This window comes from Scylla paramamosain, chromosome 17 (genome assembly GCF_035594125.1).
Source record: "Scylla paramamosain isolate STU-SP2022 chromosome 17, ASM3559412v1, whole genome shotgun sequence".
NCBI classification, from domain to species: Eukaryota; Metazoa; Arthropoda; class Malacostraca; order Decapoda; family Portunidae; genus Scylla; species Scylla paramamosain.
This window is the reverse complement of record NC_087167.1, coordinates 2,187,863-2,209,423: the sequence shown is the minus strand read 5'-3', so window position 1 is coordinate 2,209,423 and position 21,561 is coordinate 2,187,863. Positions and strand designations below refer to the sequence as shown.

General features: G+C 41.6%; 1 long non-coding RNA gene across 1 annotated transcript in view; it reads right to left on the bottom strand.

Annotated features, from left to right (window-relative positions):
* Positions 1–1,628: 1,628 nt before the first annotated feature.
* Positions 1,629–21,561, bottom strand: part of LOC135108310 (uncharacterized) — a 47,584-nt gene continuing 27,651 nt past the window's right edge. Inside the window, exons 2-3 of the long non-coding RNA XR_010272207.1 lie at positions 1,879–1,995; positions 1,629–1,713 (exon numbers count right to left, since the gene is read on the bottom strand). This is a non-coding gene — a long non-coding RNA (uncharacterized LOC135108310). The remainder of the gene's footprint in view (positions 1,714–1,878; positions 1,996–21,561) is intronic.

The window sequence follows — 21,561 nt, the reverse complement described above, 5'->3', positions numbered from 1 at the left end:
GCATTACACTGAACCATGAAGCATTTCCAGGACCAGGTAATCATTAAAGCGAAATGAGTCTTAGCAGAAGCAAGAACTAGATTAGACTCAACAGGGCTTGGTATGTAAAATTCAAAAACTTCTTTCACATCACGAACACCATCTCGAGGAAGTAGCCTAAAAATAGTCAGATTTAATTAAAAGGAGTAGCCTGAACCATGTCTTAGGAGTCCCCGAGTAAGGTCGACCTTCCCACAAGATGACGACTGACAAATGTGTCTTAATGACTCCAACGTTCTTTACATTTTTGCGGCAGAAGGAATAGCTGAAGTTACTGACATAATCTAATTTCACTGGAGAGCCATCGACATTTTTAAAGATTCCCCTTTTCACCTCCCGAGAGAATCACGAGTCTCAAGCTCCCGACACCAATCCTTTTACGTTTCTTCCTTATCCTTTCACCATTGATAAAGACTGTTGAGGGGCTGGCGTTGCCTAAGGCCCTTACTCCAGAGCATTTAATTAATGTTACAAAAACACGATTTTTTTTTTTTCGCTGCCTACCTTATTCTCGAATGTCATCCGTCCGTTTTGCAAGGATTGTACTTTTTTAGAAACTACAACACTACTTTTACAAATGTCACCACCACCACCAATATCATTATCACCACTACTACTACCAACAACAGCAACAACAAGGAGCAGCAACAACAACAAGGAGAACCAACAACACCATCACCTTTATCCAAGGAGGTTTATTTAACCTCCTTGTTTTTGCCACCATCAATACCACCGACACCGTCACCAAGTCCCCCACTACCACCACCACAGGGACCACCACCACCACCACCACCACCACCAACCACCACCAGACACTACTAGCCATCAACTGCTTGACAATTTTCTCAACAACTGTTAATTTATATTCAGTGCAGTTTTAATAATGCGGCAAGTATTAATGTCACCCACTTCATAAGAGTTCATTACACAGCTGCACGACATCTTCATAGCCATAAACTATTTTCTCTTCATATAAATATACATTAACGCTCTTCATGTGCAGGCAGATACATTATTCTTGCATAACCTTATATGACCTACTTCATTTCTATCCCAGCACATTGGAATTTGAATTAACTTGAACATTTTCAATCCTGACTACAAACTTTAATTATCCTCTTTTGAGACAGCAGCGAGAAGATCAATAGCGAACGTCTTCATTTTTAACAAAACCAAGTAGCAGTCATTAATTCTACCTGCAATTCTCATCTCAATACGTGCACTTCTATTGATTTCAGATTCATGAGCAAATTTTTTTGCCCTAAACGCCATGTATCGAGAGCTGATTAAATGATGTATCGATAAAGAAGACATTTTTGAAACAAAAACAAAGTCATGTAGCACTGCAAACAAAATCTGTTAAAATGTAACTACAAAGAAGAATTGGCGGGAGGGAGGAAAGGCCCCACCACCAGAATCAAAAGACGAGGTGGGATCAGGTCAGGTATGGGTAGCGGCACGGGTGCCAGACACCCCAGAGTTGCCAAATGTTGTTATCGAATATAACATAGTATATAAAGCCAGTAACAACACACTACATAAATACAATAGAAATGAATACTCGAGAACACTGCACACATTAACACTCACGACTTTCGTTTCCGCCGGTGGTGAAGTCGGCTATGCCCATGTCCAGAGTTTGACATAGGCCCAGGAAGACGTCATGGTACTAACCTACGGGGAGAAATGGCACACCTTATAGTTAGCTTCATGAGGACGTGAAGAGTAAAGATGAGAACTAAAGATGTAAATGAAGGGATGAGAAAGGATAATAGATAATAACACTGAATATTTACAATATAGATACAGACATACGTATATACATACACACATACATACATAGATGGATGGATGGAACACTCCGTAGTTTTGAAAATCAGGAAGCTGTCCACCAACTCTCGATTATATTTCAACCTTGTTTCAAGAGCATTATAACGGCCTTATAACGACACCGTCCTTAAAAAAAATTAATTAATTAATTAAAATATAATAATAATAATAACAATAATAATAACAATAATAATTCATTCATTCATTCATTCATTCATTCATTAATAATCATGATAATAATAACAATAATAATAATAATAATAATAGTAATAATAATAATAATAATAATAGTAATAATAATAATAATTAATTAATTAATTAATCAATAAATAAATCGACAAGAAAAACACTAGTTACAGAAAAAAAAGTACGCATCTAGCCACACTACAAGCTGAATTATTCCCATCACAAGCAGAGAAGTTCTTGAAATATTTTATTTACCTGTGTGTGTGTGTGTGTGTGTGTGTGTGTGTGTGTGTGTGTGTGTGTGTGTGTGTGTGTGTGTGTGTGTGTGTGTGTGTGTGTGTGTGTGTGTGTGTGTGTGTGTGTGTGTGTGTGTGTGTGTGTGTGTGTGTGTGTGTGTGCGCGTGTGTAATGCCAAGCATCAGGGCACAAACTTAGAAAAGAATTCTCCTCACTATTTTCAGTCAACCGGAATAGTTACATATCTGATCAACGAATTGAGGCTCCAATTTGCCGCGGCGGTGTGACGAATGACTGGCAACGCGGCAGTGATCAAGGACAAGCTCTAACACTGAGTAGTGGTTGGAGTTCCCTAACGATGGGTTGGCGTTTAATGACAGGGTAAGTTCTAGGCTTGATTTCGAATACTTCACGGAAAAGGATTTCAACCACAAAACTCTCGACAACTGGAAAAAAAAAAATGTACTTGTAAAATAATAGGAAAATGTCGCGGCCAGAATATGAAGGTTGCGGAAGTGAAAGAGAGGGAGAAGCTGGGAATTACAGTCTGCAAATCTCTTCTATCAGATCAAGAGATGCATGGAGGGATGAATTTCAAGTGCCATAATTATATCATACCAAGAAACTTTTTTTGCCAAGGAGAAATTGCTGCAGGCATCACCAATATGTACGTACCATTACTTGCAGATATTTTTGTGTCAAAGGGACATATTGAACAGATCAAAACAAATAAAACTGCAGCGACACACTTGCTCCAAAACATTCTCGCTAGTTACGTATCTCCATTTCAGTATTCTAACTTAGTAGGAAAAATCATGATCGTCCCCTCATTGCACGCTGAGGCCTACAAAGCAGATGACCTTGCGAAAAAAGAAAAGAATGACATCAGAGCTTTTGAAAGGCGGCTGCATTTTATGACATCCTAAAGTGGCGGCAGCGAGGAAAGCGCTTTGTGGAGCCCAAATTTTATACATTAAGTACTTAGGGAGTTAATACCAGGGAGTGTGTTGGCGGTGAAGGCTCTCAGAGAAGTTAGTAACGCTGTTTTATGCACTCAGCTTACTTTAGAGCGGCGGAGCATGACGGGCCGAGCTAAGCCTCCGTGTGTCCCTCAGGCCTCGTGTAGTCCTGCCGGCTAACAGGAAGCGCTCACTCTCCCCACACTGACTTAACTGCTTCTGCCTCTTCATATTTTCCCTCGTAGTAATACTTAAATCTTTGGCTTTCGGTCTTATTTTAACCGTAAACTACATTTATACAGTTATCCAAGGCACACGTGCGGAGTGATTTGATTCTTTTCAATAAATTGATTTTGTATGCCGTAAAAGATGGAGCGGAGGGGTGATTTATGCAAAGCAGCGGTGGCGGTGGCAAAATTGGGATGTCTAATTTTCCCGGAGAGGAAGGAAAAGAGGACGAGGTGGAGCAGTGTGGTGGGAAGATGGAGTGAGGGAGGAGGGGGTGGGGATGAAGGAACGAGGGAAGCTGTGTGGGAACGGATGAGAGGAAGGAGTATGCAAGGAAGGAAGCAAGGAGGGAGAAGAGGTAAGGAAAAAGAAAAGGGAAATAGTACTGGTGTGACAATGGACTAGTATGGAAATAATAAGTGTTAGTGTTTGTTAGTGTTACATACATAAATCTTTCATACCATATATTATATTCATGCACATAAACAGCTGATAAATATTCATCCCTCACTCAACCCACACACACACACACACACACACACACACACACACACACACACACATGCAAACCACCAATCACGCGCCATGAGGCTTTAGGAGAATGCGATTCGAGGCAACAATACACTCCATGATAATGAGGAGGAGGAGGAGGAGGAGGAGGAGGAGGAGGAGGAGGAGGAGGAGGAGGAGGAGGAGGAGGTCGAGGAGGAGGAGGAGGAGGAGGAAATACTGCAATGCAAGGACAATGAGAAGAAAAGAGAGAGAGAGAGAGAGAGAGAGAGAGAGAGAGAGAGAGAGAGAGAGAGAGAGAGAGAGAGAGAGAGAATAATACAGGAATAAATACATATTTACAGGAAACTTTGCAAAAGATGCTTACAATGAAAGAAAAATAATAAAAACCAAAACAACCCGCCTTACCAAAATTGAACAGAGAAAAGACAAAGAACACCTGAATGTAATGAACACCGTCACAAAGAATAACAAAGAAAGAAAACACTAAAAATATGAAGAAAAACAAGGAAACACAAGACTTACACAGAATATAAAGACAGTGTTGCCCTTCCCAGCAGCCATGACAGTAGTATTATCGCGCAATGTAACCAAAATGAGCAGCAAATCTCCACGTTTCCTTTCTCCGGCGCGTCATTACAGCAAGCCGAGCCGCAGCGCCTTCCCGGGAGAATCCTTGGGGGCTGACATTTCTTACCACGGAATATTAAAATTATGGAAATCACGGAAAATTCACACCAGCCATGTTAAAGCACATTGGACTTTTCCTTGACAATGTGAGATTCCCTTTGTCTCCGCTGTCACACTTGCAATTAATATTAATCTTCAGTCCAGTCCTTCCTTTCATGTGGCCTTTGATTCCCTCCTTTATTCCCCTGCTTCACTACTTCCGCCTCTTCTCATCCTCTGATTATTACCGTTATCTTACCCTCCGTTCACTTCCTCCCTCTTTGTCCCATCACGTTTACCTGCTCCCCTTCTTTCCTTTCTCCAGCATATCATCGTCGTCTTTTCCCTCCCGCAATCTCGTCCTGCTCCTCTCTCTCTCTCTCTCCACTTGCTCCTCATCATTTCTTCCTTCCTTTACTCCTTCCAATTACGTCCCGGCTCTTCCTCAGCGTCCTCTTGCTGGCCGAGTGTTCATCAAGCAGAAAGATTTTGCTCTGGCTGAATTAGGTGATAAAAGCAAAGAATTGGTGAGCGGTCGCAAAATGTGTTGTAATTTATGGCGTCATTCGGTGTGGAATCATATTTTCATCATGTTATTTCTCGCTTTTATCCGGTTTGTTTTCGTTTTTTATTTGGCAAGCATAATGCCGTTCATTTTATGCGTGACTTTATAGAAACGAGACCGTATAGGGTGTTGGGAGTTCCCTACATCAGCTGCTCGTTATTATGGGGATTAATTGCTGCGACTGAGCTTGACACAACTCCGTCCTTGCTGTATATATATATGAGATTTTGATTCGTGTGTTGTGGTAAGCTGGCGAAGTTCACTAATAAGCTTTTGTGTGTGTGTGTGTGTGTGTGTGTGTGTGTGTGTGTGTGTGTGTGTGTGTGTGTGTGTGTGTGTGTGTGTGTGTGTGTGTGTGTGTGTGTGTGTGTGTTTAAATGATATTAGAAAGGCTCACAATTATACAATATTTGGTTGAAATCTGCCAGTCAGGAAGCTCCAGCACAACGGATTTGTAATATACGTATGTGTGGGGGGATGACAATAAAACAATTAATCAACAAGAAAAAATAAAATTCATAGGATATGATCAAAAACACAATCTGCATTAAGTGGAACTGCGTGGTATTTCGAATTTCCCACACATTTTGACAAAGATGACAGTGTTGATGTAGCGCAAAAGTAATGGAGAGCAGTGAACTTTTTTTTTTTTACCTCTAATTACATGCTTGCTCTGGTCCTTCACACTTCAGTAACATTACTGCGTGATACGAGGGCCCAAGCTACATACAACTAATCATCATTACCATCATCAACATGCATGATTCAAATTAAAGACTACGACTTTTTTCCACTTTTCTCTCTTAACGCAGCGTGTCTATCCCGGACCACCCCAGCATACACACTCATACAACACACACAACAACGTCTCTTCCTGCCACCCGACCACATGTCCCCAATAGCCGCAGCTCACCACCTCTCTCCCATGTTGCTTCCTCTTACCTCTTTGTCACAACCCATATCTTCATCATCACAACATCCACATTTGCTGTGTATGATTGCTAGCCTAACACTACCTCCATTACCACCATCAATAATAAGATAACTAATTTTTTATAATGTAACGACAATAATAAATAAATAATGAAAGTAAAAAAGATAATAATTATGAATATGTACCGATAATGTAAGGTGCCTATTAGCGGTTTCCAATGCTTTACGTAGAGATGTTAATACCAGTGCAGTCCAGCATCTGCTATTACGTTGAATATCAACGTGAAACTAAAAAAGACGAGAGAAAAGAGCTGACAGTAATTGCAATGCCCATTATTCTCTCCTGCTGGTGAAAAAGTGCTTCCACGCCCTCGACTGGCGGCCTGTCCTCAGGAATGGCAGAGTTTATTTAGAAATATAACTAGATTAATCTATTTTCGATTCTCATTAATGGAAAATGTTGATCCACTTTTTTTTTTTTTTTTTTTTTTTTGGGCCGAACAAATTGGTTAATGAGAATTTTTCAGGAGGAAAGAATGGGAAATGAATTATCGCACCCATTTTAGGGCTCATACTTTTAAAATATATTCAAGTAACATAATGTACTACAAACATATTATGATTGGAAAATTGCGCCATCATATGCGTACATAGATACGTATGTGTGTGTGTGTGTGTGTGTGTGTGTGTGTGTGTGTGTGTGTGTGTGTGTGTGTGTGTGTGTGTGTGTGTGTGTGTGTATTATCCATGCACAGTTCTGATTTTGTTTATTATTAATTTGGTTGGTCATTCGTGAACGTAAATACTGTTATGAAGGCTTTGTATTAACCACCAGAGGAGGCTGAGGACCAAGGCAGCGAGGCGTTGCTAGAAGATCAAGAGTATTACATGTACATTAAAGAGGAATTACAAAGGCGCTACACGGATACCACAAAGGTAGCACGCAGCCATCACAAAGACATCACACACACACACACACACACGCACACACACACACACACACACACACACACACACACACACACACACACACACACACACACACACACACACACACACACACTAATCTGACAACACATACGAAAGTCCTGACAAAGAACAAACAAATTTCGTCCCGACATAACCTGTGATGTTTGACTTTCTCGTGAGGGTTCTGAAAAATAACAAATAAAAGTGTTCGTGAATTAATTAAGTTAAGTAGGTGACTGCTCTCCCCAGCCCTCGACAGCTGCAGGATGTTGTGAGGATGTAGAGTTCGCTGACCATTTACTTCCGCTGGGTAAGCCAGGGGATGTGGTGAAGATGTAGTGGATGTGGTGGTTCTCGCAGAGCCGGAATCAATTGCCGCAACTTCCGTCCTGTGTAGTCTTATAGTGTAGTGCTGAAGTCGAGATCCACTAAATTCCACCTGAGCCAGACTTGTAAAGAGTAGTATACCTTGAGGGTCCTGTCACTTCAGTATCGCTGTGTTACCGTCTCCACCATATAATTAGAGCGATTTCTTATTGTTGAGGTAATGTGTTCAGCAGTGCTTCATGAAAAGATGGTGGGCGTGCATTCTTGTAAACTATAAATAGTCAGTAGTCCTCTTTGTGTTGCTATTCTTGACCTCCCCACCACTCACCACTAAGGCTGGCGTGATGACGTCTTAACTTTCGATCTGCTGTGGAAATCTAGGAAGTTCGCAGTTAATTAATTACACTATGTAACACGATTTTAGTCTTTGACAAGCAAGTTTTACTTTCCAACTTTTTTTATTGCAAAATAATAGAAAATGTCCATTATTCCTGTCAAACTTTAGTTTTGTTGGTTTTAGAATTATTTTTGCCCCAAAATAGTTAAATTTCACCATTTTTACCATTTTTGGACAGAAAACAAAAAAAAAATCCAAATAACAAAAATTTATTTCAAAACTTATGAAACTAATTTTTTTAATTAAAAATAAAGTTTTTCTTCATTTGCGTGAATATAACAAATTACTTTCACGTATGAGCCCCCAAATGTAGTCTCCCAACATGTTTTCATTGGAGGATCCCTGATATATCAGTTCAAAGTTCACTATATCTTGGTGGAAGCGCTCTCCTTGTTTCTCTGAATATGCTCCCATATTCTCCTTAAAGTTGCCGAGGTGAGCATCTAGGATACGGACCTTCAAGGACATTCTGCAGCCTGTCTCACCATAGCTTTTCATTGAAGCTTTAACCAGTTCCATATAGTTATCAGCCTTGTTGTTGCCAAGAAAGTCCTGTACTACAGCAATGAAACTCTCCCATTCTCCTTTTCTGTGAGCTTCTGTAGAAATTCTGAGTACTCCATAATTTTCCTTACCTGTGGTCCAGTGAAGATATCAGCTTTCACCTTTGCCTCTGAAAGCTTAGGAAAGAAGTTTTGAAAGTATTTGAAGGCAGCAGACTCTTTGTCAAGAGCTGTAACAAACTGTTTCATGAGACCCATGGTTTGGGGCCAAGGACAAGACAAAAGTAAAATTTTGTTACATTGTGACTTATCCGTCAGAGAGGTGATCCCATTGCCTAAATGTGATAGGTATTAATGGAATGGGTAACGTCGCGAACTAAGTAAATCTGCGAACTAGCTTAGTCACCTAGATTGCCGTCTAGTGGCGGATTTCTGAATTATAATCAATGGCTAATTGACGAAGCAACTCATGTGCATTTCTGAGCAATTAGTGTTTATCATTAATAATTAGCAGTGCAGTTCGTGTGTACTGACGAGGCTTCGTGACGAGCAGCGTTAGAAAGAAGTATTAATATTTGCATCAGTGCATGGCCCCGCATCACACTTAAACCTCAAGTTACATATTTTCAAGTTTGAGAGCCCCTAGTGCACAGGTTCACAAGGACTATACATGTCAATACTCTACGGAAAATATTTGACTTTAGAAGTGTTTGTACTCCGGCAATAATAATAAACAAGCAATTAAATAAATAAACAATATATATTTTCCTGCTGATCACAATTTACAAAACGATTATTTACTTGTCATCTAAGAAATTAACACAAAAGATAACTATGACTAAATAGCAATTCACGTGTGTGTGTGTGTGTGTGTGTGTGTGTGTGTGTGTGTATGTGTGTGTGTGTGTTACCATCTCTAGAGCGCCGAAAACCTATACATATATTGTATAAGCGCATATAATACAATTTCTAGCAACACCTGTTCCCCTTCTTTCTTAATTAATTGTGTCCCGCTGAAATAAAATTTAGACTCCCTTCTACGTACTCCTTTTCCTCACCTGTTCCAAATAAAAAATAGACGTGTGTATATTCATCTTTAACCCCCATGCATCTACTTAATTACTTAACTGAGCAACACTGAGGCACTATCAATAAAAATAGTCGTTCTGATTTCAAACACTCTCCTAAGTAACAGCTGTAGCTATTAGTGACACAACAAAGACCGGCTCCTGAACGTAAGAGAAAAGCTGAACACACGAAGTACGCAGGGAGCAGCATTGGCTTCATCATCATTATCTACGTAATTACCACGACTTAGCGTCTCTCCCCGCCGCCCAGTCCCCGTGCCCCTACCACCGCCCCGCATCCTCCACCCTCCGCCTCTCCCTCTTGCCTCGTTCTCACCACCATTATCATTATCACCACATCTTGCACGTTTATTGAGTGTGTGTGTGTGTGTGTGTGTGTGTGTGTTTTCTTTCTTTATACGTAAGGGGGTCACTGGCCAAGGGAAACAAAAGGGCAGAAAAAAAAATCCCACTGAGGTGCCAGTCCCAAAAGAAATGTCAAAAGAATCATAAAGAATTAAAGGATAAGTGTCTTGAAACCTCCCTCATGAAGGAGTTTAAGTCATAGGAAGGAGGAAATACAGAAGCAAGCAAGGAGTTCCAGAGCTTACCACTGAAAGGAATGAATAATTGAGAAAACCGGTTAACTCTTGCATTACAGAGGCGGACAGAATAGGGATGAGAGAAAGAAGAGTCTTGTGTAGCGAGGTCACGAAAGGAGGGGAGGAATGCAGTTATTAAGATCAGAAGAGCAGTTAGCATGAAAATAGCGGTAGAAGATGTAGACACATGTGAAGCACACTCCATACATGGACGGATAAGGCCCCTGCACAGAGTTAGCAGCTGGTGGAGTGAAAAAAAGCTGCCGGAGACAATTCAAAAGGCGAGACGACTAGGAACACCTAATTTCATAGAAGCTGTTTTAGCTAGAGATGAGATGTGAAATTTCCGGTTTAGATTATCAGTAAATGACAGACCGAGCATGTTCAGTGGAGAAGCGGGGAACAGCTGAGTGCCACTGAAGAAGAGGGGACAGTTGTCTGGAAGGTTGTGTCAAGTTGACAGATGGAGGAATTGAGTTTTTGACAAAGTGAACAATACTGAGCTTGCTCTGCCCCAATAAGAAATTTCAGAAAGATCAGAAGCCAGGCGTTCAGTGGCTTCCCTGCGTAAACTGTTTACTTCATAAGGATTGGGCGTCTATTAAAAGACGTGGAAAAGTGCAGGTGGTATCATCAGCGTAAGAGTAGATAGGACAAGCGTTTGGTTTAGATCATTGATGAATAAAAGGAAGAGTGGGTGACAGGACAAAACCCTGAGTAACAATACTGTTAATAGATTTACGAGAAGAACAGTGACCGTCTACCACTGCAGCAATGGAACGGTCAGAATGGAAACTTGAGATGAAGTTACAGAGAGAAGGATAGAAGCCGTAGGAGGGTAGTTTGGAAATCAAAGCTTTGTGTCAGACTCTATCAAAAGTTTCAGATATGTGTAAGGCAATAGCAAGAGTTTCATCAAAATCTCTAAAAGAGGATGAACAAGACTCAGTAAGGATAGCCAGAAGATCACCATTAGAGCGACCCTGACGGAAGCCATACTGGCGATCAGATAGAAGGTTGTGAAGTGATAGATATTTAAGAATCTTCCTGTTCAGGATAGATTCAAAAAGTTTAGACAGGCAGGAAATTAAGGCAATAGTATGATAATTTGAGGGATTAGAACAGTAACCCTTTTTAAGAACAGGGTGAATGTAGGCAAACTTCCTGCAGGAAGGAAAGATAGATGCCGATAAAAAGTTGAAAGACTAGGCAAGGTGCAAGCAAGGAGGCACAGTTTCAGAGAACAATAGGAGGGAGCCCATCAGGTCCATATGTTGAATATGTAGGCAACTGAAATTTAAACAGGGACTCGTAGCAAGATGGATCACACATATTGCTACAGGTTAAGATGAGTTAAGAGTTATTTCAACTGTTTTACATTATATGTTGTGGTAGAGTTTCATGATCAGTAGTGTCTTGGTAGAGGAATGCAAGTCCATTTTCTTATGTTACCACCACTGTCACTCACCGCTACCACCCTCACTACCAGTTACCACCATTACCACGTCAACCATCATCTTAACCACCTCTATCACCACCACATCCGTACAAACCACCGTCACCACCATCACCACGCTAACCATCATCTTAACTACCCCCATCACCACCACACCCATACACACCACCCTCACCCTCACCACCACCACCACCACACAACCCCACTCTACATTTACCTTCATTACTACCACATACTACTCTCACCATCAACAACTCCCCACCATCACTTTGACCTCCTCCATCACCTCCACCCGTACATTACCCTCGCCGCCGCTACCAGTGCTGCCATCACCCAGCCACGCCCACAACGCCAGGCCATTCGTCCCTCGTGTGATGGCTTCGAACCGCCACATTTTGCTTGCCTCATCGTCCGGCAGTGATTGACCTCTGACACAAATTATTGGGAAATTTACGGTCATTTCACGGGTGTTACGACTGACTGAACATAACGACCGGGTTAACTTCATCAATTGTACGTTAATTGCTAATTATGTTTTCTGTGTCATGGGAATTATCTCGCTGTCCAATGATACGTGAGAGGCTGCTATGCCTTGCTGACTACAGCCCACACGTGTGCTTTGACTGGCAATAAATGTATAGCTACTGTCTGTAGAGGCCTCTGTTATTGTGTTATTATACCTGTATGGAGGCAAGTGTATTTACCTGTATACAACACATGTCTATCTGTTTGTCTGTCCTTTTTGTTGGTCTGTGTGTGTGTGTGTGTGTGTGTGTGTGTGTGTGTGTGTGTGTGTGTGTGTGTGTGTGTGTGTGTGTGTGTGTGTGTGCGCGCACCACTCTGCGTTGTCATCACTTCCTCCCCAGTCAGGCAGCGTGGACCGCCGCAGGAGTCTTGTCTTCACCCCAAGGACGTGTTTCGAATACGGAGACTTCTGTCCCAGCTTCATTCAGTCTGTTTTGTCTGTCACATTCTCAGCTTTTGGAAACTACCAAATTGAATTCCGCTGAGTCAGTCTTCCGTGGTCGGGGAGGCAGATCATTTATATTTCACACATACGCTTTCTGCACCGAGGAGAAAACAAGGTGGAGGGGATATACTCTTGTGAGGTCGTCAGGGGAGAGAAAACGAAAAAAGAGGAGGCACGAGAAGATACCAGTGGTGGGGAAAATCTGAAGTATTTTTGGTGGTGAAAGAGAAAGAAAAGTCTGAGGGTCGGGAAAATACTGCAGAGGTAAGACCTGTATGACTTATGATGGAAAGCTCGCTTAAAATAGAAGAAAAATGTACTTTCTACTAATGATGGGGAGGGAGGAGAGTCAGTGCTGCGGAGAAGAACGACTCTGTATGACGTGAAATTTGTCAAGGCTCTAAAAGACGTATGCCAGCACACTAGCGCGGGGGTGAAATTTTAACTCAGAAACGTCAGTAAAATTCATGAGTAATAAATCACCTCAACCTCTCTTGAATAGACAGGAAAGGGTGAGGGTGGTACACAGAAAATCAGATTACCTGTCGCGCGGGAAGAGAAGGAGTGTAGATGTGAAAGCGCTTGTTCAGAATACCTAATAAACTGACCACCATTCTTCTCGCTGAAACCCAGAAGGCAGAAGTGAACTGGGGGGAGTTTCCATAGTAATAAGTGACTAATAGTTTGAGGAGGAGTGAAGGGAAGGACAGCGGGTGTGTTAATTGGATGTTAAAGGGGCGAGGCTGACATTAAAAAGAACAGAAGCACAAATTTATCGAAGAAACATTTTTTGAAGTGTAATAATTAATTACACTACGACAGAACGACTATTCGGGAAAAGGAGGTCGTTATAATAAGGCAGCTGTGAAGGAACTGTTCAGAGAAAGAAACCTGACAAGAGGACAAAAGATCATAAAAGAAAAAGAAAAGAAAAAATATATAAGAAATAGTAAAGAGACCGTAAGTCAATCCGATAAGAACATGAGAAGATAAGAAAATAAGAAATAAGAGAAGCTGCAAGAAGCGACCAGGCTTACACGTGGCAGTCCCTGTATGAAATATACTTACCTATTTCCACCTATCATCCCCATCCATAAACCCGTCTAATCTTCTCTTAAAGCTCTCTAATGTCCTAGCACTAAAAAACATGATTACTGAGTCCGTTCCACTTACCTACCACTCTATTTGAGGACAAATTTCTTCCTCTTTCCTGAACCTAAATTTTTCAAACTTGAATCAGTTATTTTTTGTTCTATCCTGGTTGCTGATCCTAAGAATTTTGCTTACGTCCCCCTTGTTATAACCCTTATACCACTTAAAGACTTCTATCAGCTCCCCTCTTAACCTACGTCTCTCTAAAGAATGTAAATTTAACAGCTTTATAAATTTAACAGCTTATGGGAAGGTTACACGAGAAAGACGACGAAAAAAGAAAAAAGAAAAGACAAGAAAGGAAAGAGTAAGGATACTGAAGAAAAAAAAAAAGAAAAGAACATAAAAAAAGGCCAATGTAAGTCAATCCAACACGAAAAAGCTGAACTAGAAAGATAGAAAAAATAAATAAATAAAAGACAAAACATGAAATAGTAAGACCAGTGTAGGTACGTCAACCCCAAAAACAATAACAACAACAACAAACAACAACAGCATGAGCGCAAACGTATCTCACGTCCGCACGTCAATCTAGATTATGTCAGATTATACGAGATTTTTTAGTCGTTCCTCGGTGTCTATGATACGATTCACAGTATACGCCGCCTGCACCACTACTAGACGCCCGTGCTCAATGTCGACAAGCCCATAAAAGTGAGATGCAATACACAGTCATGACAACAAATAACACACGCGGCATATCTTCGTTCCGCTAATACTCGTATACCGGCGCGGAATTGTGCTCGCAGGAAGGAAGGAAGGAAGGAAGGAAGATACAGGGAAATAGGAAAGGATAACGGACGGAGGGTAAAAGGAAGGAAAAGGAGAAAAGGAGATAATAAATATTAGAAAGGAAGAAGCATGCCAATATTGAAAGCAACATGGAGAGTGTGTGTGGAAGGAAGGAAGGAAGGAAGGAAGGAAGGAAGGAAGGAAGGAAGGAAGGAACGAAGGAACGAAGGATGGAAGAAACGAAAGGACGGAGGGAAAGAAAGAAGGAAGGAAGGAAGAAAGAAAGAAAGAAAGACAGAAAGAAGGCTAGAACGAAGAAAGAAAAGAGAGAAAGAACGAGAAGAAAAATAAAAGAGTAAAACGTAGGAGAACAGATAATATAAGCTAAGAAGCAAGCCAGCAAGAAGATCACAAGAAAAGACACAAATACTGCAACAAAAAACAGAATGAAAGGAAGAGAAGACCAAAAAGGAAAACAAAAATTCAAGCTAACGTGAAAACAAACAAGCTGAGACAGGGAAAAAAAAATATACAAGAAGAAAAATGAATGAGGAAAAAAACAGATCAGAGACGAGAAAGGTAAAATAAAAACAAGAAGGAAATAATGAATAAAGCAGAGAGTGAAGCAAGGCAGCAGGAAAACATGCAAAGGCGGAGAGACAGAATTAACACTAAAGGAGGAGGAAGGAAAGGAAAAATGGAAGGATGGAAAGAAAGAAGGAAAGAAGAGAGAAAGGAAGAGTAAGGAAGGAAGGAAGGAAGGAAGGAAGGAAGGAAGGAAGGAAGGAAGGAAGGAAGGAAGGAAGGAAGGAAGGAAGGAAGGAAGGGAGAAAGGAAGAAAGAAAGAAAGAAAGAAAGAAAGAAAGAAAGGAAGGAAGGAAGAGAGGAAGGAAGGAAGGAATTAGAGGGAGGAAACAATAATGGAAAGCAAATGGAAAAGAAGCCGGCAAGAAATCAAGCAAGTAAAGACACAAAGAAAGAATGACGGAGGAAAGAGAGAGAGAGAGAGAGAGAGAGAGAGAGAGAGAGAGAGAGAGAGAGAGAGAGAGAGAGAGAGAGAGAGAGAGAGAGAGAGAGAGAGAGAGAGAGAGAGAGAGAGAGAGAGAGAGAGAGAGAGAGAGAGAGAGAGAAAGGTGAGGAATAAAGCTGACAAAAACAAGAAAGGAACCAGAAAGAAAACATCAAGAATTAAAACGTACATCAAACAGCAAGAGAGGAAACAAACAAACAAACAGACAAAAAAGACAAAGAAAAATTAAATGAAAAAGATTGAAAGGAAGGGAAAAAATAGAAATAAAGGAAACAAAACTAAAAATCAAACGAGCAAACCAAGACTCAAGCCAACAACAAAACAAGTGGGCAACCAAACCCGCTAACAACAAATAATGAAGAGAGCAATGAAGGGGGGACGAGGGAAATAAGAGGATAAGACAGGTCGGGAATGCTACCTGCCAGCGAAGGAGGTTTACGAGCGAGGCACTCAGTCATAGCCGCGCCTGATGCCGGAACCAACAAGAATGGGAGGTACGGCTCGCCATGAGTCTGGTAATTGGCGTCCCCCCCCGTAATCGGCAGACTCGTGAGGCCAGCTGGGGGCGTGTGGACTCTCGACCCAGTAAATGGCTGTGCAAGTTTGAACTGCTAATCGAGGACACGAACGACAAAGCTATATGTGCTGAGTGAGCGGAATGCGAAACTCACCCCTGCACTTCTGTCCACAGCGTCACATCCTGAGAGGGGCTGTATTACAATTTCCCGCTAATTCAGAGAAAGAGAGAGAGAGAGAGAGAGAGAGAGAGTGTGTGAGAGTCGAGTTCAGGTCGTATCACATTTTTTTTACTTTTATTTTGTATTTTGTTGTTTTGAATGCATGAAAAATGTTGCCACTGATTAAAATGCTCTTTTGCAGGTAAGGATTCGTTTTTTTTTTTTTCTTTTTTGTGCAGGCAGATATGAATAACATCCAAAAAATACACGCGTGCTGATAAACTGGATATCCTTTATACAAACAGATGATAAACTGGACGTCCTGTATACAGAGAGAGAGAGAGAGAGAGAGAGAGAGAGAGAGAGAGAGAGAGAGAGAGAGAGAGAGAGAGAGAGAGAGAGAGAGAGAGAGAATATTATGTCATCAATCTGAGTATACACTGATAAAATTCAAAGGGAAGACAACGTAAGAGAAAAGACCTAATTTCATTTCCTCAGCCTCGTCTCCATTCCTGCGTCTCACTGTTCATTTTTCACTTGCCTTTCACTCCCAGTTAATTAAACGGCGAGGCCTGTGGTAATTGCATGTATCATTAAGAGTCATTAGTCACAACACGCACTATTCCAGAAGCTCTCTCAATTACCTGAAAATCTCCTTCATAATTAACTTCCTTCCCTGGCCTTAGGAATCTGAAGAGCCTCCTCCTAATTGCAGTTAATGAGAGATAATGAGACTGGCGAATATTCGACCTAGCCGCTGCCGTTCAATTCATAGATGGCTCTCAACTACGATACTACTCAAGATTGTTAAGGCTCGTAGTGACAATCGTGTAGAAGATCGTAAGTGATCCAAGAAATCACGACGGAGAGCCAATTTTTTGCTGTAACGGTCCATCTAATTAAACAGTAAGTCTTCCAAGTTGCAGTATTCAAGGAAGCTCGGTATCTCCTCCATTTAAAGTTTCGTCCACAGAACCTCCGCATATTCACTTCGTTTCCACCACCACCACCACCACCACCACCTATTCTGTGAGGAACTTCAAGGAGAGGCAGCCACTCACTGAATGGTACGATTAGTCTCTCACCTCAAGCAATTAATTTCCACGTCACAATTTATACGGATCTCAATGGCTGGAATTCCTTTGATTTCATTCTGACCGCGGAGTTTACTATTTTTAGGGTAATCGGTAGTGTTCTCTAGGAAAGCGATGCCTTGGCAGTGATCGGAGCGCAGTGTGGCCAGTGGTGGGTCCAGTCTTTTGGTTCTGGTATAGCTACTGAGTTAAATATTCGTGATAAGTCAGAATTCCTCATATAGTATGATGACAGGGCCTCCGAGGGAAACCCCAGACCTGTTCCACTGCTCCATAACTCAAGAGCCCTAGTGGTACATACTTCACACACCTGAGGAAGATAAACATATCAGATTAAAGGACTAGACAATATACAACAAAGCTACATTTATTATTTCACTTTGCTTTGCGTAATAATAGGACAGGAATTACACAATGCTTCTTATATAAAAGTCATCTATCTATCTATCTATCTATCTATCTATCTACATATATAAACAATAAGACAAGGGTTACACAGTACCTTCAAACAGAAAAGTTAACAATATTTCACAAACCAGCGAGTATCAACGATAAACATAATAAAGTAAGAAAACTTAATAAAACGTAACATTTCAACCTGACTTCAGCTCGCTTTACATAACAGAATAAGACTAACACAGTAGCCCTCCAGGAATAGTCACCGGTATTTCATAAGCCAACTAATAATATAAATGAATTCGCCAATCGTATTTCCACCTGACGCGCAGAGCATGAAGGATGATAAAAGATTAATTTACTTAGATAGGAGTAGCGCGAGGGGAAGAACACGTGAAGGGTCTGAGGGGACGTCACTGTGAGGGGAGCATGTGTTGTTTAAAGAATATGAATGGAGGAAGGTGCGAGGAACCTCAGGTAAGGGCGTCGAGGAGGGCGATGCCGAAAAAGTTAGCATGTGGAAACCTGGGAAAATAACTGCTGTCGTTTTAAGATAATATATAAAAGGGAAACTATCAGGTCGATGAATATGGAGGACATCATAAAAGAGAAAATACAAGGGAAAAATGTTGATAAACCGAAGAATAAGAAAAAAGAAAATATATAATATGAGATAGAAAGCTCAGCCGAATATAAAGAATAACATTAAAGATAAAACAGCCACAGCTCAAATTATTATAGAGAGAGAGAGAGAGAGAGAGAGAGAGAGAGAGAGAGAGAGAGAGAGAGAGAGAGAGAGAGAGAGAGAGAGAGAGAGAGAGAGAGAGAGAGAGAAAGTACCAGGATAAAATGTTGACGATCCCAAGTAAACGAAATATATGTGTTAAAATAAAAAGAAAGCAAAAGGGATATCTCAGTACTATTATAACATCCTCTGTCACCGGTTATCTGCACACGATCTAAGTTACGCCTGACATTACACAGACATATAATACACTCAGTGAGCAGCGAGGGCCACTGCTCGGAGTGGTGAGGCTTGACACGGAGTAGGAAAGAGAATAAAGGACAAGAGGAAGCAGCCTAAAGAAAGGAGCAGGGAGTGTGTAGGATAAATATCTCCAGAAGGAAGGAATACATGTACGGAGTCTAGCAGAGGGCGAGTGAAGTGAGTCTCGAGAAAACATGCAAGATTTGTTGTAAGGGGAGAGAGGAAAGGTTCAGGCAATGGGGAGCAGGGAAAGGGGAGCCAGGAGGAGAAAATTAGGTGGGTGTGTAAGGGAAGAAACTGGGTGGAGGGCGCGAGTCTGGTGGGGGAGCCTGCAAAATGCAATATGGAGTGAGGAGCCGAGTCAGGGTGACGGAAAAGGTGGAGAGGAACAAGAGAGAAAAAAGCCGAGGGAGGGAGGGAGAAGAAAGATAAACGGAGGAAGTGGAAGCCTGTTGGAATCGCTCCTGGGAAACCATGATTAACTACACCCCGGAGTGACGAAGCCCTGAAGGTACCGACTTTGTCGGAAATTACGTCACTAATGAAGTAGATCGCGACGCGGAGAAATTATTCCGGCAAAACCTTGAAGCACGAAAATGGTAGATAATTTCAAAGTTAGAGATGCAACTTTTGCCTCGAAGCAGAGGGAGTCCAGACGGGAGGAAATTAATGATAGCAAGGCGAGAGTATTCACTATTATCCCGGCACAATTTTTGGACAGTTCATTAATAGTACGTTGGTTTTCTCTCACTGCAGCATCGACAGCCACAGGCAACACCACCCAAAGCTCCCTTTCGCAGGACATTGCTAGGAAATTTACCCTTCCATTATCGGCTGGTTCGAATAACTAACTAGAATTTTAGGGAGCCATATCTGCCTCTCTCATCGGCTGCCTCCGTTTGGCTCTCAACGCGATTAGCCCACGCGGGGAAAGGGGAGGGCGGGCGGTTGCTGCTGCCGCTGGAACCAGATCTTCCAAGCTGTCAATGTCCTGGTGTATTTATTGACTGGTGATTGTAACTGGCGAGGCGACTGGTAGAGCGCAATGCAGTTGTGTGTGTGTGTGTGTGTGTGTGTGTGTGTGTGTGTGTGTGTGTGTGTGTGTGTGTGTGTGTGTGTGTGTGTGTGTGTGTTCGTTTTCCTGAATGAACTGCATGTGTGTCTCGTGTACATAAGAGAGGCGAGGTACACTGCCTATTCCAGCGGCAGTTGTTTTACACTTACTTGAGATGCAAAAGAAACATATGTTTGCTTTGAGAAAGTTAAAAAGTCAAAACATTCAATTGCTTTCTATCTTTCGATCGGAATGCAAGCGTGGCTTCCAGTCTCGAACTAATTTGATAATACATTTTCCACAATGAACATTTCCAACGGCCATTTCAGTCTTCATAAAATACTATAGAAATAAACAACGTTCTCTCTTGAAAAGTACTACAGGACCTTAAATTCACATGAGAAAAAGTAATAACAATCAGTATTTTTCCTGGTGTATAAATCACATGAAACATCTCCTCCAATACAGAAATAGATGACCTGCAGTATTTTTGCACTGAGAGAAATCTATAAAAACGCTGACACTCTTCCCTCTCCCTTGGAAAAAAAAATATCAAAGCGAAAATTATTAACATTAAGCCAGTGTAGTGACACCATGCACCTTCTTAAATTTACTAGAGTTACGCTTCGTAGGCAACTAGTTTTCTACGAGCAGAGCAGTCCACCATACTGGAGAACGGGAGCCTAAATAATTCTTAAATGAAAACTATATCTTCATCATATTTTTACCTTTTTCTATAAGTTCATGTATAAGCACTTCCTCTCTATATACGAGTATGTAACGAATAAATACACAAACAACATTCTCTGCCTTTATCACTTACGAACGCAGACGCAACAACACATTCTCTCCGATAAAAGAACAAAAATAAGTATATAACACTTTCTTTAGTGTGTGTGTGTGTGTGTGTGTGTGTGTGTGCAGACGGTCAGATCCAATGTAGCTTCAATATCCAAGCGCCAGGAGCCAGTCCTCTTGAGGCGCCGCACACATAAAACAACCGCCGACAGCGACGCTCGGCAATACACTCCATCCTGAACTATGCAGCGAAACATTAGGGAAGGACTCAGTGTTTCCCTTGTCTAGCGGCAGTGAAGGTGGCGGCAAATTTCCCGTCAGGCCACGTCAGTTGCCCCCACTTCCTCATTGCCCACACTACTTTCCTCCTCGTCCCTCCCTCCCTCACTCCAGCTCTCCACCCTCCCACCGCTTCCAGCATCTTCCAAGTTTGCAGCGAGGGGAAAAAATGTTACAGGCAAGGGAGTTGAATTTTTCCTTTCCAGCGTCGCAACCATCGTAGAACTCGACTGGCAAACTCCGATAAGCTGCAATCTTTTTACCTCGCTTTCTACGTACGCATATACCTCATCCTCTCCCTTCTTAACGGCTACAAGCTCTCTCTCCTCTCAATCTTCCCATATCGCTCAGCATCCTTTTCGCCATCCGACATAAAAGCCTTGCCTGAGTTTCCGTATCTCTCCTCGTCCATTTACTGAACAAATACTTGTCGTTTTAGACACTCATAATGCCTTCGGTCTTCCTCACTTATCACTTATCAATCAGTTTATCTTCCTGGCCTGCCTATCCTTCGTCAGCGCGTAGCATACACTTATATTACTTCTTTCACATCACTATCATCTTCTGCCGCAGTTTTTCATCATTTTTTCTCATCTTTTTCAAGGCCACAGTCGCAGTCGCAGTTGAATTCACAGGTTCGCCTTCTTTACCCAAAATATCGCGCGTCTGATCCATGTCCCCGTCGCCTGTGCAGCACTATCGATGCTCCAAACTATTTCGTGCCAAAGGGATTACTCAGGGATAAAATCGGACTGCGTTTCGTCTCTTGCTGATATCGAAATCCTTGAAAGACGGAACTAGAAACTGCGCCAATGCTCGTTTTTCCTTTTTTTTTATTTTTTATCATTTGCCATCAAAATAAGCTGGTATATTATGGGAAAGTGTCATCATTTTAAAGATATGCAACTTTGGAT